General features: G+C 37.2%; 1 protein-coding gene across 1 annotated transcript in view; it reads right to left on the bottom strand.

Moving 5' to 3' along the window:
- The window catches only part of LOC125157369 (melanoma-associated antigen B18-like), a 141,825-nt gene extending 129,583 nt beyond the window's left edge, over window positions 1–12,242 (bottom strand). Inside the window, exon 1 of the mRNA XM_047844010.1 lies at window positions 12,136–12,242. The gene's annotated coding sequence lies outside the window, so the exon portion shown is untranslated. The remainder of the gene's footprint in view (window positions 1–12,135) is intronic.
- Between the last annotated feature and the right edge of the window lie 5,054 nt (window positions 12,243–17,296).

Genomic DNA, 17,296 nt, shown 5'->3' with positions numbered 1-17,296 from the left:
AAGCTGGAGCAGCCATACTTACATCGGACAAACTAAACTTTAAATTAAAGAATGTAACAAGTGATGAAGAAGGGCATTATATAATAATTACAGGGTCTATCCATCAGGAAGAGCTAACAATTATAAATGTCTATGTGCCGAATACGGGAGCCCCCAAATATATAAAACAATTCATCACAAACATAAGCAACCTTATTGATAAGAATGTGGTAATTGCAGGAGACTTTAATACCCCACTTAGAACAATGGATAGATCATCTAGACACAGGATCAATAAAGAAACAAGGGCCCTGAATGATACATTGGATCAGATGGACTTGACAGATATATTTAAACTCTGCATCCCAAAGCAACAGAATAGACTTTCTACTCGAGTACACATGGAACATTCTCCAAGATAGATCACATACTGGGTCACAAAATAGCCCTTCCTAAGTATACAAGAATTGAGATCATACCATGCATACTTTCAGATCACAATGCCATGCAACTTGAAATTGACCACAGGAAAAAGTCTGGAAAACCTCCAAAAGCATGAAGGTTAAAGAACATCCTACTAAAGAATGAATAGGTTAACTAGGCAATTAGAGAAGAAATTAAAAAATATATGGAAACAAATGAAAATGAAAATACAACAATCCAAATGCTTTGGGATGCAGCGAAGGAAGTCCTGAGAGGAAAATACATTGTAATCCAGGCCTATCTCAACAAACAAGAAAAATCCCAAATACAAAATCAGCACACCTGAAGGAAATAGAAGCAGAACAGCAAAGACACCCCAAACCCAGCAGAAGAAGAGAAATAATATCAGAGCAGAAATAAACAATATAGAATTTAAAAAACTGTAGAGCAGATCAATGAAACCAAGAGTTGGTTTTTAAAAAAAATAAACAAAATTGATAAACCTCTAGACAGGCTTCTCAAAAAGAAAAGGGAGATGACCCAAATAGATACAATCATGAATGAAAATGGAATTATTACAACCAATCCCTCAGAAATACAAGCAATTATCAGGGAATACTGTGAAAAATTATATGCCAACAAACTGGACAACCTGGAAGAAATGGACAAATTCCTAAGCACCCACACACTTCCAAAACTCAAACAGAAATAAATAGAAAACTTGAACAGACCCATAACCAGCAAAGAAATTGCATCAGTCATCAAAAATCTCCCAACAAATAAGAGTCCAGGACCAGATGGCTTCCCAGGGGAGTTCTACCAGACGTTTAAAGCAGAAATAATACCTATCCTGCTCAAGCTATTCCAAAAAATAGAAAGGGAAGGAAAACTTCCAGAATCATTCTATGAAGCCAGTATTACTTTGATTCCTAAACCAGACAGAGACCCAGCAAAAAAAGAGAGCTACAGGCCAATATCCCTGATGAATATGGATGCAAAAATTCTCAACAAGACACTAGCAAATCGAATTCAACAGCATATAAAAAGAATTATTCACCATAATCAAGTGGGATTCATTCCTGGGATGCAGGGCTGGTTCAACATTTGCAAATCAATCAGTGTTATACATCACATTAATAAAAGAAAAGATAAGAACCATATGATCCTGTCAATCGATGCAGAAAAGGCATTTGACAAAATTCAGCAAACTTTCTTAGAGAGAAAATCGGGATAGAAGGAACATACTTAAACATCATCAAAGCCATTTATGAAAAGCCCACAGCTAACATCATCCTCAATGGGGAAAAACTGAGAGCTTTTTCCCTGAGATCAGGAACACAACAAGGATGCCCACTTCACCGCTGTTGTTTAACATAGTGTTGGAAGTGCTACCATCAGCAATCAGACAACAAAAGGAAATCAAAGGCATCAAAATTGGCAAAGATGAAGTCAAGCTTTCACTTTTTCCAGATGACATGGTATTATACATGGAAAACCTGACAGACTCCACCAAAAGTCTTCTAGAACTGATACATGAATTCAGCAAAGTCGCAGGATACAAAATCAACGTACAGAAATCAGTTGCATTCTTACACACTAATAATGAAGCAAAAGAAAGACAAATGAAGAAACTGATCTCATTCACAATTGCCCCAACAAGCATAAAATACCTAGGAATAAACCTAACCAAAGGTGTAAAAGATCTGTAGGCTAAAAACTATAGAAAGCTTATGAAAGAAATTGAAGAAGATATAAAGAAATGGAAAAACATTCCATGCTCATGGATTGGAAGAATAAGTACTGTTAAAATGCCAATAGCACTCAAAGCAAACTACACATTCAATGCAATCCCAATCAAAATTGCACCAGCATTCTTCTTGAAGCTAGAACAAGCATTACTAAAATTTGTATGGAACCACAAAAGACCCCGAATAGCCAAAGCAATATTGAAGAAGACCAAAGCAGGAGGCATCACAATCCCAGACTTTAACCTCTACCACAAAGTTGTAATTATCAAGACAGCATGGTATTGGCACAAAAACAGACATATAGACTAATGGAATAGAATAGAGACTCCAGAATTGGACCCCAAAAACTATGGCCAACTAATCTTTGACAAAGCAGGAAAGAATATCCAATGGGAAAAAGACAGTCTCTTTAACAAATGGTGCTGGGAGAACTGGACAGCAACATGCAGAAGAATGAAACTAGACCACTTTCTTACACCATTCACAAAAATAAACTCAAAATGGATGAAGGACCTGAATGTGAGACAGGAAATCATCAAAACCCTAGAGGAGAAAGCAGGAAAAAACCTCTCTGACCTCAGCCACAGTTTCACACATTCAATTTCTTACTTGACACATCTCCAAAGGCAAGGGAGTTAAAAGCAAAAATGAACTACTGGGACCTCATGAAGATAAAAAGCTTCTGCACAGCAAAGGACACAACCAACAAAACTAAAAGGCAAATGACAGAATTGGAAAAGATATTTGCAAATGACATACCAGACAAAGAGCTAGTATCCAAAATCTATAAAGAGCTCACCAAACTCCACACCTGGAAAACAAATAATCCAGTGAAGAAATGGGCAGAAGACATGAATAGACATTTCTCTAAAGAGAAGGGCAAAGCATATTTAAAACATTCAAAAGAGAAACAACCACAACAAAAATCCAGCAAGAAAGAAACAAAATCCTAGACTGGAACCAGTCATTGTAAATTAAACAAGAATAAATGTGCATGCACACACCCATACAAATACACACTGGCACAGACTTCCTTCCTACCTTGAGGAAGAGGAATTGGGATCATTAGCACACTAACCACCACAATCTGGAGGCCCCTGGATGGCTCAGTCAGTGAATTGTCTGGCTCTTGATTTCAGTTCATGATCTTCTGGTTCATGAGATTGAGCCCAACATCGGGCTCTGCCCTGACAGCATGGAGCCTGCTTGGGATTCTCTCTCCCTCTCTCTGTCCCTCCCCTGTTCATGTTCTCTTTCTGTCTCTCAAAATAACCATGAAAAAATTCTTTAAAAAATATAATTTGTACTGCAAAGAGAAATCATTAATTCAGCTTGCTCTGGTTGATAGAAAAATCTACCTTTAATTAAATAACCAAGTAAAATCAGGATCTTCTCACAATATAAAAGAATAAATACTATTTCTGAAATTATGCTCCAAGACCTTCAATGTTATACCCATGCTAGTATTTTCACACACAGGACTGATATGGAAATGACATATAGAGGACTCCCCTCATAACGAGGGGGAAAGTGGGCAGAATTAATACTTGACTTGCAGCTACAACTTGTTGCAGCACAGTAACAGTGATATTAAGAGTATGAATAGCAAATATATGGAAACCTTATTTCTAAAAGTTTGCAGAGAAATATAGGAGGCATACAAAAATGCCTCAGGATGTCAGGAAAGTTGAATGATGCCTGGAAGACGGAACACAACTACCTGTATTGATGACTGTAATGTCTTAAGAAGGAAACGGGGTTGCAAACTTGAGGGAAAGGAAGGATAAAGTTCTGCTGATGCAGGGAAGGAAGAGAAATTCTGTAAGGGCAAAGACGCTGACTTGTAATAACTAGGATGCAAGTGCTCAGAATGACAGTGAAAGACATAATACGGAAGCAGCCTGTTAGGTATACTACACAGCTGAACTCCGAAGGTCTTCTGGACAAGCTGCAAACAACCAAACTGTCTCCTCTGATGACCCATCAATAGGACAGAATAGCCCCAACCAGTGCAGGCTGCCAGGCAACCAACAAATGACTCAAGAAGAGGAAAACAAAGTTTATTTCCAAAAGTGTGCAGTTTTTTCTTCTCTCCTCTTTCTCATATTTACATCCTACTTGTGCCTTCCACAGATGAAATCAATGTGTGCAGTAATTTCCCTTGTATAGAGGGAAAATACTGCACTAAGAATTCCCTATGTGTTTGAGTTGTTGTGGGACAGGAAGACCAGGGGAGATGGAAAGTTTAGAGAAGAGCTTTGGCTGAGCAAGCCTGGGTTAAACTTAAGCAGTACACACTCCAGGTCCCTGAAGGAGATGTTGATAATCCTCTTTAGTCACAGAGCCTCCTAAAATAGGTCTTTAGCTGTTCAATTTCCTATTAAACTCAAAATAAGCAGAGTTTATGTGGAAGTAGGAACTGTAGAACATCATTACCCTGAAAGGATAAAATCAGGATTTACCTGCACATGGAAACAATTCCCCACTGCTTTTTAAAAAATAAACGTTTTATTTTAGAACAATTTTCAAGGGATCAGAAATTTCAGATTTCTCAAACACCACACATCTGGTCTCTATTATATCTTACAGGACATTAGCATGGTGGATTTCTTACAATTAACCAGCAGTGATATATTGTTATTAAAAACAAAAGTCCTTTAATCCTTAGATTTCCTTCATTTTTATCTCACTTTTTTGTTGTTGTTGTTCCAGGGTACCACATTACCTGTAGCTATAATATCTCTTTAGGCTCTTCTTGGCTATGATTGTTTCTGAGACATTTCTCATTTTTTATTATCCTGACTGTTGCAAGATTATTGGTCAGGTATTTTGAAGAATTTCAGCCAATTGGGATGTGTGTGATATGTTTCTCATGATTAGATTGGAGTTACATGTATGGAGCAGGGAGAAAGATGATAAAGATAATATGTCATTTTCTTCACATCAGCGTGACTTCGTGACTTATCATCATTGATGTTAACCTTGACTGCCTGGTTGAGGTAGTGTTGTTTAGGTTTCCCCACTGGATAGTTCTTCTTTTCCTCCCCTTTCCAAATCGTACTTAATTTTTGGAAGGAACACACTATGCCCAGCCCACACCAAAGGAGTAAAAAGTGATGTTCCATCTCCTGGAGGACAGAGTATCTAAGTAAAGCTTTCACTGCATCCCACAAATTGTGGTAAGTTGAATTTTAATTTGGTTCAAAACATGTTTAAATTTTTCTTGATACATCTTCTTTGAGCCATGTGTTATTTAGAAATGTGTTGCTTAATTTCCAAATAATTGGAGATTTTCCAGCTATCTACTGTTACAGAATTCTATTTTAATTACACTATGGTCTAAACACATACTTTATGTAATTCCTATTCTTTTAAATTTCTTAACGGGAGTTTTAAGACCCAAGAACGTGGTTCATCTTACTAAATATCCCAAGTGAGCTTAAGAAAAATGTGTATTCTGCCATCATTAGATGGAGTAGCTTATAAATATCAGATTAAGTAGATTGTGAGTGATATTCAGGCAAACTATATTTCTACTAATTTTCTGTGTACTTGAACTTCAATTATTGAGAGAAGGATGTTGGAACTTACAACGATAATAGTGGATTTTTTCCACTTTTAGTTCTCTCAGTTTTTATTTCACATATTTTTTGCACTCTCCTCTTAGGTACATTCATATTTCAGACTGTTACGTCTTCTTTGAGAATTGACCCCTTTCTCATTATATAATGCTCCTCTTTATCTCTGATCATTTTTCTTGGCCTGAAGTTTACTTTATCTGAAATTAATATAACGCTCCAGATTTCTTTTGTTAAGTGCTAGAATGGTATATAATTTTCCATTCCTTTAACTTATCTCAATCTCTCTATTTTTAAGCTTTTTTGTTTGTTTGTTTGTTTGTTTGTTTATTTGGAGAGAGAGAGAGAGAGAGAGAGAGTGTGTGTGTGTGTGTGTGTGTGTGTGTGTGTGTGTGTGTGATGGGCAGAGAGAGAGCGGGAGAGAGAACCTCAAGAAGGCTCTGCACTGTCAGCAAGGAGTCTGATGCAGGGTTGGAACTCATCAACCATGAGATCATGACCCAAGCCAAAATCAAGAGTTGGATGCTTAACTGAATGAGCCACCCAGGTGCCAGAGAATCTTTTTATTTTAAGTAAAATATTTGTAGACAACATACAGTTGGATCTTTTTTTTATCCACTCTGAGAATATGTTTTTTAATTGTCATATTGAGTAATATTTTAAGTGATTACTAATAGAGTTGGATTAATTTCTACCATGTTTGTAACTTTTACATTCATTGCATCTTTTTTGTTTCTTTCACACCCCATCCCCCAACCCCCTGCTTTTTTCCCCTGCCTTGTCTGGTTTTAAATGAGTCTTTTACATAATCTCATTTTATCTCCTCTCTTAGTATACACACATTATACTTCTTTTAAAGTTTTTTTTTTTTTTTTTTAGTAGCTGTGCTAGGACTTCCAATATGTATTTTAAACTTAAGTCTACTTTCTTTCTACTTTTTTAAAGTATAAAACTATACTGCTATATGTATACTGTCTTAGAATATCCCAATATCTTCCCTCCTTTCTCTTAAGACATTTCTGTAGTTCATTTCACTTATCCAAATGCTGTAATCGCCCAGTGTACCCTAACTAGTTTTACTCTAAACAGCATTTCTTGTAGGGATGGTCTAGTGGCAATATATTCTCCAGTTTTTTTTTTATGTCAGAAAATGGCTTTATTGCTCCACTTTTGAATAATAATTTTGCCAGATATAAAATTCTAAGTTTTAATTTTTTTGAACCCTGTGGCTTCACGTACGATTTTCTCTTTGTTTTTGATTTCCTCAAGTGTGAATATGATATGACAAGGTGCAGGGTATTTTTTTGAGGGGAAAGTTGTTGTCTATTATTAATTTCTAAATTTCTCAGCTGTTTAACTTCAAAAACTTGTGCTTCTCTTTTTTTCTGGTATTAAAATTATGCATGTTACACCATGAGAAATTACCTTATAGTGCCTGGATATTCTCTTTTTTAAAATTATTTTTTCTCTTTGCGTTTTAGTTTGGCAAGTTACTACTAAATTATCCTTAAGATCATGGATTCTTTCCTTATGCATGTCCAAATTGAGTATGTACAAGGTGGTAAATCCAGGGTTATGGAAGGGGATGTTGTTTGCTAGGGTTAAGAAAGCAGGAAATGGAACCTAGAAATAAAGGTAGTAAAATGCTATTGTTATTGTGTATAGGTTTGACATAATTACCTTCAACTGGGGATGAACAGTTATTTACACAGAAAGTATGAACTTCCATAACTTAGTATATAAATTGCATGGAATTATATGTGACATATTCTATAAAGATATGCAATTCATAGATGACTTCATTGATTCATCCCTCTACCATTCATTTAATAATCATTTCTTTTTTTTAAATTTTTTAAATGTTTATTTATTTTTGAGAGAGACAGAGTGTGAGCCGCAGAGGGGGGGGGGTGACACAGAATCTGAAGCAGGCTCCAGGTTCTGAGCTGTCAGCACAGAGCCTAATGTGGGGCTCAAACCCATGAACCACAAGACCATGATCTGAGCCGAATTCGGATGCTTAACTGACTGAACCACCAAGACATCCCTGTTTTTGCCAAGGGCTTATTGTATGTCAGGTACTACTCTAGATACCAGAGATATAGCTGTGAATAAATGTTATTTTAGCTTTTATAGTGCTTACATTGCCATGGAAATAAATATTTTCAGTTTTTAATTAGTCATATGAAGACAGAAAGAATAGAACATGGTAGAGATATGTTCAGGAAAGGACTCTCTGAAGATGTGACATTTGAACAGAAACTTCGGGAAGGAGGAGGAGCAAGTCATGTGCAGAATGACGGAAAAATACTTCAAGAAGAGGGAGTATCAAGTGTTATAACTCCCAGTTGGAATTAGCTTGTCATGAATGATATAGAAGCAATGACAAGTGAGCAAGAAGGCAACTGTGGCTTAAGTAGAGCGAGCAAAGGAGTGAGCTGATTATATTAAAGGGTTTTCTATCCAATTCCACCCTCAGGGAAAGGGGGTTCCCTCCACACCACCACCAATTCTCCAGACACCAGCTGGGTGCCCTAGAATTCAAACTCAATTCTGACAATGACTACCTGAAAAGAGTATCAGACCCTACATTTTATGGGTTCAGTCCTATAAAATGGTCTCTCCCCTCTACTTCAGACACCAATCATAAACAAATTACCACCTGTGCTTCTGACCAACTGGCTATAGATTGGATGTTTCAATGACCCCCCTTTCCTTGCATTTCAGATGCCAGTCCTAAGTCCAGGTTGTCCCCTGTGCTTCTGAATGATTGGCTATATAAGTTAGAGGTTCGCATGACCCCTTCCTTGGTCCAAGTGATTTGCTAGAGCAGCTGACGGAACACAGAGAAACATTTTACTTAATAGATCACTAGTTTATAATATAAGGATATAACTCAGGAACAGCCAGATAGAAGAGACACGTAAAGCAAAATATGGGAAAAAGGCAAGGAGCCTCGACGCTACACAGTGCACAACTCTCCTGAAATCTCCACATACTCACCAAACCAGAAGATCTCTGAACACTGTCCTTTTGGGTTTTTGTGGAAGCTTCATGATAAAGACGTGATTGATTAAGTCTTGGCCATTGGCAAGTAAACTCAATCTGCAGCCCCTCTCACTTCCCTGGGCTGAAAGTTCCAACCCTTTAATCACATGGTTGGCTCTCCCGGCAACCTGCCCCTATTAAATGCTGGTCCAAAAGTCACCTCGTTAGCACAACCAAAGACACCTTCATGGTTCTCATCACAGGAAATTCCACAAGGTTTAGGAGTGCTGTGCCAAAAACAGAGACAAAGATCAAATACGTATTTCTTATTATAAAATACAGTATCATAGGTCAAAGAAGTGAGGTTCAAAAATGAGGCAGGAGATGCATCTTGGTAGGTCAAGGTAAGCAGTTTTAATTGTATTGTGAGTGCGTGAAAACAATTATAAGGTTTTGATCAGAAAAAAGACATGATCAGCTGTTAATTTAAAAGATCATTCTTGGGGACACCTGGGTGGCTCAGTCAGCTGAGCATGCGACTCCAGCTCAGGTCATGATCTCGTGGTTTGTGAGTTCGAGCCCCACATTGGGCTCTGTGCTGACAGCTCAGAGCCTGGAGCCGCCTCCAGATTCTGTGTCTCCCTGTCTCTCTGCCCCTCCCCTGATCACACTCTGTCTCTCCCTCTCTCTCAAAAATAAATAAACATTAAAAAAATTTAAAAGATCATTCTTATTGCTATATGGAGAATAATATCCATGGCAAAGACTGAACCAAGGGAGATTAAATAGGGGGCTAGGACAATACTTCCTGTGGGAGTTGACGATGGCTTGAATAAAGTGTTAGCATTAGAGGTGTCTTTGTAAGAAGTAATCAGACTCAAGAAATATTTTAAATATAAAACCCATAGAATTTAATGATGAATTTGTACTCAAAGTTTATGTAAACAGAGTATTTTAGTAACTGGCTTGCTACTGAACACAGTACTAATGATATTCCATCCCATTCCATTCCACTCCAAGCCCAATGTGGGGCTTGAACTCAAGACCTCGAGGTCAAGAGTCACATTCTCTAGGGGCACCTGGGCGACTCGGTTGGGCGTCCGACTTCGTCTCAGGTCATGATCTGGCGGTCCATGAGTTCCAGCCCCACGTCAGGTTCTGTGCTCAGAGCCTGGAGCTTGCTTTGGATTCTGTGTCTCTGTCTCTCTGCCCCTCCCTTGCTCACACTCTGTCTTGTTCTCTCAAAAATAAATAAATGTTAAATTTTTTTTTAAAGAGAGTTACATGCTCTAATGACTGAGCTAGCCAGGCACCCCTCTATTTTATTGATATCTATTTCAAGTAGGCCTTGCAGGGAAGTAAGACTGATTACTTTTATGAAATATCAGAAAATGGAAAAGCTCTGAAAACTGAAAAGTTACCCTTCTGTAAGCGAAATTTGTATTTATAAACGAAATCATTTATAAGGCTATCTCTTTCTCTGTAATAGGAAGAAAAGGATGAGTCTAAATCTCTAGAAACTGTTATCAATGAATAGGCAAGGATTTAGGCCGATTCCTGGGGTATTTACCATGAGTGGATAGTTATCTGTCTGTATTCATGGGACAAGGCAAACCTAGGGTCCTCCTACTGCTCTGCCATATTCCTCATTCACTACTTAGAAGGCAAGAATTTAAATCTGCGTAAAAACCTTTCCCTGCTTTCCCTGGTAACCTCCCATAACTGACCCCCTTATACATCTTTTGTCTTTAAGTGAAGATGACATTTAAGGTGGTCACTTGGGCCATTTCAGGGACTAACTCAGTTTTCATGGGTTCTCCCAGATATATAGGAGGTATACATGTTCTTGAACTTCTATTTCTCTTTCTCCTGTTAATCTGTCTTTTATTATATGGGCACCTCAGCCAAAAACCTATAAAGGAAGAAGGAAAATTATTTTTCCTCCCCCATATCTTATGCTCTAAGTATGAGAAGTAAGGATAATTATTATGTTTATCAAGAATAGAGTTTTAGGTCTTATTTAAAATTTTTCATTGATTTATCAGATAGTTGCTGAATATCTACTGTAAACCAGATGCCATCTTAGATAAAAGGGATCCATCAGTGAACAAAACTTTAAAAAATTGTTACCTACATGAAGTTTTCATCTTAATGAGGTTAGACAATAAAGATAATTAGTTATATAGTATGTTAAAAGATGATATGTACTATCAATAAAATAGGGGGGCGCCTGGGTGGCGCAGTCGGTTAAGCGTCTGACTTCAGCCAGGTCACGATCTCGCGGTCCGTGAGTTCGAGCCCCGCGTCGGGCTCTGGGCTGATGGCTCAGAGCCTGGAGCCTGTTTCCGATTCTGTGTCTCCCTCTCTCTCTGCCCCTCCCCCGTTCATGCTCTGTCTCTCTCTGTCCCAAAAATAAATAAACGTTGAAAAAAAAAAAAATAGGAAGGTGGTGCTTCTCAAACTGTAAAGTGCGTATTAATCAACTGGGACCTTTTAAACATGGATTCTGATTTTAAGAGGTCTATGTAGGGGCCTCAGTTTGGGTATTTTTAAAAAGCCCTTAAGTTATTCTACCTGGCGTTACTCTTTATCAAAGGGGAACTAGGAATCTTAAGAACAGACTAGGATGAAAAGTCAGTAAAGTGAAATAATACTCTAAGAGAAAACTGATATAATAAAAATAAGGAAAGCTGAGGAGAAGACAAGAAAGGAAAAAGCAAAATGAAAACTCACATGAGAAAGTACAAACTACAGAGCCCCTGGGTGGCTCAGTCAGTTAAGCTTCTGATTCTTGGTTTCAGCTCAGATCATAATCTCACAGTTCGTGGGTCTGAGCATTGCTTTGGGCTCCACGCTGATGGTGTGGAACCTTCTTGGGCTTCTCTCTCTCTGCCCCTCCCCAGCTATCTCTCTCAAAATAAACAAAGCAATTAAAAAAAAGAAGAAAGTGCAAATTAGGATTGATGTAGAGGATGAAGCATAGATGTTCTCCCAAAAAGTCAGAAAAAAAGAATGATGCAAAACAGAAAAAAAAAAGAGATAGCTGATATGAAGACTGGAGTGTAAAGCAGTAATCTACAAATAACTGGAATATTTAAAAAAGAAATGAAGACAAATGAAACAAAGGCAATGACCTTGGTTGAAATCCTCAATGTTTTTCCATTGCTCTCAGGTGGAGAGGACAATGCTTATCATTGTTACCACTGCAAATGCAGCCAGTTCAAAAATGCAGGAGAGCTCTATCTTGGCCAGAGTACCATACACCAGTTATCAATCCCAAAGGTGCAGACCACCATGCCATCCCAGGGGATTACTGTAAACACTTCTGCCCACTGCATCTTGGTATGAGAATTGCCAAAAAAAAAAAACAAAACACAAAAAACATTGCCGTCAAGAACTGGATGGACTACCTTACTTACACAGAGAAGGAGACAGCAAAGTCAGCTTCGATGGTGGGCGTCAGTCCCCTATGGTCAGTAGGTTTCTCCTTGTGGCCAGATGCAGGGCATTTCGCCTACGCACAGACTTCCGATGCCAGAGTGGAGGGAACCCTGTCCCTTCCTCTCAGAGGGCAGATATAACAGTGGGATTGGCTAGGTGCCATATGACGCACACACTTTCATCAGAGACAAAAGAGTACTCATTGAGTCTGAAACAAGGAAAAATATTCCCACACAAGGTGATAAGCTGGGCACAAGCTGTGTGGACTCTATCTCTTAGTAAGGGAATGTTCCAGACCCAAGGCCCATCCTTAAGCAGCTAAGTGGGGGTGGAAAGACTATATGCAGGAGACTGCCTTTCCCAATGGTTTAAACATTGGAAAAGAGACACTATATTTTCAGTATGTACTTAGAATATTTATGAGAAGCAAATGAAAAATGCTTAAAAAGTTAGCAAATGAAATATGGCTACTGGCTATGAAATTAATATAGAACCAATAATTCTAATCCATGCAACAAAGAGATCATTCAAAAATATAACTGAAAATATTAATTTTTACTTTTATTTTTTATTTTTTAAATAATTTGTTGTCAAGTTAACTAACATAGAGTGTAGTCTTGGCTTCAGGAATAGAGTCCTGTGATTCATCACTTACATACAACACCCAGTGCTCATCCCAACAAGTGCCCTCCTCAATGCCCATAACCCATTTTTCCCACCACCCCCCACCCTCCACCCCCACCAACCCTCAGTTTGCTCTCTGTATTTAAAAGTCTCTTAGGGTTTGCCTCCCTCTCTGTAACTTATTTTGCATTCTCTTCCCCTATGATCTTCTGTTAAGTTTCTCAAATTCCATGTGAGTGAAAACATACATCTGTCCTTCTCTGACTTAACTTAGCATAATACCCTCCAGTTCCATCTACTTTGTTGTAAATGGCAAGATTCCATTCTTTTTCATCGCTGAGTAGTATTCCATGGCATATGTATATATACCACTTTTTCTTTATCCATTCATCACCTGATGGACATTTGGGCTCTTTCTATACTTTGGTTATTGCTGATAGCGCTGCTATAAACATTGGGGTACATGTGCCCCTATGAATCAGCTCTCCTATATCCTTTGGATAAACTCCTAGTAGTGCAATTGCTGGGTCATAGGGTAATTCATGTTTTAACTGAGGAACCTATACACTGTTTTCCAGAGTGCCTGCAACACTTTGCATTCCCACCAACAGTGCAAAAGGGTTCCCATTTCTCCATATCCTTGCCAAAATCTGTTGTTGCCTGAGTTGTTAATTTTAGCTACTCTGCCCCATGTGAGGTGATATCTCAATGTAGTTTTGATTTGTATTTCCCTGATGATGAGTGATGTTGAGCATCTTTTCATGTGTCTCTTGGCCATCTGGATGTCTTCTTTGGACAAGTGTCTATTCATGTCTTCTACCCATTTCTTCACTGGATTAGTTGTTTTTCTGGTGTTGAGTTTGGCAAGTTCTTTATAGATTTTAGATACTAATCCTTTATCAGATATGTCATTTGCAAAATCTTCTCCCATTCCTAATGGTGCCTTTTAGTTTTGCTGACTGTTTTCTTTGCTGGGCAGAAGGTTTTTATCTTGATGAGGTCTCAATAGTTCATGTTTGCTTTTATGTCCCTTGCCCTCAGAGACATGTCCAGTAAGAAGTTGCTGCAGCCAAGCCCAAAGAGGTTGCTGTGTGTTTTCTCCTCTAGGATTTTGATGGTTTCTTGCCTCACATTTAGGTCTTTCATCTATTTGGAATTTTAAAAATATTAATTTTTAAATAGTAATCCATTGGTGGTAATGGTTACAATCCATTGGTGGTGATGGTTGTATGTACTTAATACCACTGAACTGTACATTTAAAAAATGGATAACATTCTAAGTTTTATGTTGTATGCATTTTACCATAATAAAAAATGCAATTTAAAAACAAACAGCAATCTATAAGGTAATATCTCAATAAAAATATTTATCAAGAAAAGTACAACATGTATTAAAAAAAATGAAACTTCTATTCAAAGGTATAAAAAAATCTTTGGTGAACCAATAGAAATACAGAGTTCCTATAAATACAAATCTAAATAGCAAATATTTCTATTCTCCTTAGTTAAAATATAAATACATTAAAATTAAAACAACCCGATGATTTGTTAAGTAAACAAAATGATACAAAGCTATTCTAGAAAATATACCATTCAAGAATGTGCTGCATGGGGCGCCTGGGTGGCTGAGTCGGTTAAGCGTCCAACTTCGGCTCAGGTCACGATCTCGCGGTCCGTGAGTTCAAGCCCCGCGTCGGGCTCTGTGCTGACTGCTCAGAGCCTGGAGCCTGTTTCGGATTCTGCGTCTCCCTCTCTCTCTGACCCTCCCCCGTTCATGCTCTGTCTCTCTCTGTCTCAAAAATAAATAAATGTTAAAAAAAATTAAAAAAAAAAAAGAATGTGCTGCAGACATCTGAAAAATATGAATAATAAAGTAAAAAATGATTTTATAAGTTTAGAGGCAGATAGGTGTATAGAAGAGGAAATCAAGTCCAGAATGACATACACCTGAAGACTTTCTTTGCAGTCCAACCTCAAGTTTCTCTTTCAATAGCGGGATTCATCTGCTATACATGTAATTTAATATATGTTCTGGGTTTTGTTCCATCCATCTCACTTTATGTTTATCCATTATTTTTTTTCTTTATTTTTTCTTAGTTTTTTGCTGGATTGGCTACACTACTATTAATTCCATTTCTTTCCTTTGTTAATTGGACCTTATACTGGCTCTTATCATTCTACTAGTATGTCTTCTGTGCCCAGAATCAAACATATAGTTATTTTAAAATATACCAAAAGAAAATGCTGACCATGCTTCTTGAGTTTACTCCTTCCTCCAGTACAATGAAACATTTTGAACATTTTTACTTCTTTCAATGCTTCATACTCTTAGGACCTACTTAGAATGTTTTCAGTTAATTTCTTTGCAGTTCCACCCACTCTTAGGTTTTGATGAGATAGGTTAGTACTTTTGATACCTTACTATGATTAGTCTCTTCCTTGTAGCATTTTTCTTTGCCAAGAATCATTACTACTAAGTGTTATCACTTAGTATTTGTATTTCAAATTTTCATTCCAAATATCACAATCCAATTACATACAAATATGGCTAGGTCATAGGTTTTTTCTTTTAATGTTTTTAATGTTTATTTTTGAGAGACAGAGAGAGACAGAACGTGAGTGGGGGAAGGGAAGAGAGAGAGAGACACAGAATCTGAAGCAGGCTGAGCTGTCCGCAGAGAGCCTGACACAGGGCTTGAAACCATGAGGTGTGAGATCATAACCTGAGCCAAAGTCAGATGCCTAATTGAGTGAGCCACGTAGACACCCCTCTGGTTTTTTATTATTTACTGTTTCCTCTCCTATTTCTCACTCCCTGTTTTGAAGGTTCTGTTCCATTTGTTGTTTGGTTAGAATAATCTTTCTAGTAGCTTCCTGAGATAAGGTAGATGGGTAATATGTTCCATTATTTTCTGTATAACCACAAATGTCCATTGCTCACCCTGGAAAGTGAATTACATCAGAGCTAGGTATAAATTTTTCTGTGTTACAATCATTTTTTCTCCACATCCTACACATACTATTTTTCCCTATCTGAAGCTTCCAGATTGCTTATGAAAAATTTCATTGACAGTCTAATCCTTTTTCAAGTAACTTGTCTTTCTCTCTAAAAACTTGTACATTTTATTTTCCTCGCATTGAATTTAGGAATTTTATCTAAATGCCTATCTTTTCCATCAATTCTCCAAAAGAGTTAGTGAGCCCTTTGAATCTGCAAGCATCTTTTTTCAAACCAAGGACATCTTCTTTGATATTGTTCTTCTATTCCTTTTAATTTTTCTGCAGATCATATATAGGCATACTTTGTCCTGTTTTCTTCACTTAATTTCTCAGGTCAATAGGTTCTCAGAGGTGGCTATTCTCTTCATTAACTTATCTACTGCATTTTAAAATTAATAAAAGTACATTGATATTCTTTTTCAGTTCCAGAAATGTTTTGCATTGGAATGCTACAAGTGAGTTTCCTCAACAACTATTATGAGTTTCATGCAGGAGATGTCATCTCTCTTGTCAGCAGCTCTACTTCAGGAGAAGTCACCTTACAGGTGCCCTGCTTTTTCTTCCAATTTGGTTGCTGGATTCAATTAAGCCCATTGCTATTTACTTTTGCCGGCAGAATGCTTTGTTCATCCTATGTTATCACATCAAGCTGTTGAGCAAATATAGTTGTCAGATGGAATACAAATTTCAAAACTAATTTTGATGATATTAACAATGTAGTTTCAAATAATCCGTTGTATAAATATATAGCAAAAAGTGGATGCAACAAGAAATGGATGTGAAACACTATTGTAATTTGTGTTTTATGTAGGCCCAACCCAAAAGAAGCCATTCAACCTTGACTTGGATAGTTAGAGAAATATATTCAAGTATATTATTTTAAAAATCATAAACATCAAAAATAGTAAAAATAAACGCAGAACGTCCAGGTCACTATGTAAAGCTGGTTTAAGTTCTGGTAGACATAAAACACAATGTTAAAATATTAGATAATGCTGGAAAGAAGCAGTAAATCATTTGCCAATGATAGTTTCACATCTAGAAATACCAGCTGATCAAGACAAACTGCTTACAAAGGTCTTAAGTCAACAGATTCCCAGTTTAATTTCAATAATATTTAAGTAATAAAAAGAAACAAAAAGATTCCCTTCCAAGTAGCGAATACAAAACCAAACAATATCCTAACAGTAACAACAGCATCAGCAAACACAATAGCACATGCTATGCCCAAGAATTATTTTAAGAGCAAAAAAAAAAAAAAATAAAAATTAGGATATAAAAGAAGAAATGTTTGAATAACTTGACAAAATTCTGACAAAAAAAGAGTAAATCTGTGGCTCAGTGGAAACACAGAATATTGCAATTGATTCTTCATAAATTAATTTACTGCTTTAATTTAATCCCCACCAAAATTCACTTAGGGAGGCTCATTCATGAATACACATGCAAGAAATCACCAACAAAGTATTAGAAAAATGTATGGTATAGAGAATTATAATATAACCAAAATGAATA

This window comes from Prionailurus viverrinus, chromosome X (genome assembly GCF_022837055.1).
Source record: "Prionailurus viverrinus isolate Anna chromosome X, UM_Priviv_1.0, whole genome shotgun sequence".
NCBI lineage: Eukaryota > Metazoa > Chordata > Mammalia > Carnivora > Felidae > Prionailurus > Prionailurus viverrinus.
The sequence above is the reverse complement of the archived record's forward strand: the minus strand, read 5'-3'. Positions and strand labels throughout refer to the sequence as shown.